This window comes from Amphiura filiformis, chromosome 8 (genome assembly GCF_039555335.1).
Source record: "Amphiura filiformis chromosome 8, Afil_fr2py, whole genome shotgun sequence".
NCBI classification, from domain to species: Eukaryota; Metazoa; Echinodermata; class Ophiuroidea; order Amphilepidida; family Amphiuridae; genus Amphiura; species Amphiura filiformis.
In genome coordinates this window covers 47,674,064-47,675,187 of record NC_092635.1, presented here as the reverse complement: position 1 = coordinate 47,675,187, position 1,124 = coordinate 47,674,064, and positions in this window count along the sequence as shown.

Below are 1,124 nucleotides of genomic sequence, written 5' to 3'. Positions count from 1 at the left end.
GAGTTTGCATTTTGTTGCCTAATTAAACTGTTTTTAAATGTACTTTCCTTTGTTGTGTACACATTTTTAAATCTTTTTAGATCCATCCTAAGCTCCCCTGCTGGTCAGCTGGTACTGTTTGAGTTTGACCTTAATTAAAAAAGCCATAATTTTATTGTTATTTTCCTTAAAAAAACGGATTAGTTTTTCTTTGCCATAAAATCATAGCTTTTACTGTCAGATATATTTATCCCCTTTTTATATTGAGCCGAACAAGTGAGGTAAAACAAGGAAAATTGGAATTTACTATCAGCGCCAATGTCGCCAATGCGTGCCAATCCGTCAGTCGTGATACGGCACGGTCCTTTGATGTGTCTATGACCGTCCCACATGCCACGTACGTGTTATGAACATCGCGTATACGTTCGAATAATTATTAATTATTGTGTATTAATTAAACGACGGTTCCTGCGCCCTATTTAATTTAGACAAAATTTAGACACCTAAAGTCTTGATTGTTGCAGGGTATGTTAGTATAATAAAGTACATTACAATCGTGTCAAAAACAGAATTTGACAAATATGAGGGCGTCCTCCTCACCAAATGTTACAATAGGGCTTTAAGCAGGAATACACTTCTTCTTTTTTCTGTTTAATATAATATTTTGTTTCTTGTTTATTCGTGAGTTTAGTTAATGAGTTTCACTTTTTGGATTTGAAAGTGTACAAAATAATGCACGCGTAGTGAGATGCGTCTAATGCACGAGCCCCCGCGGAGGGGAGTGCGCATCAAGTACGATCATTCGACAAATCTCAGTACAATTTTTCGGGCAACAAGTGATACGCATTTATTATCATATTTCATACACGAGAACAAAATTCCATTTGCTATTTTTATAACATGAACATTGTTCCTCAAAATGTTGCAAATACAAGCAAATCATGCATCAACCCGTAAGAAAAATGAACTCGTCCGAAGTGTGCCACGTAGATTGCAGTGTGCGTCTCTCCAAATAAATGGTGGAACCCCGACCAATACTGTGATTTGTTCCTTGTAGACTTTTTGTTGGGAAAGAACGACCAATCTTATTGGTCAAAAATGAAGTGCTGTCGAAAATGTGATTATAATTGTCGGCTTCATTTCTG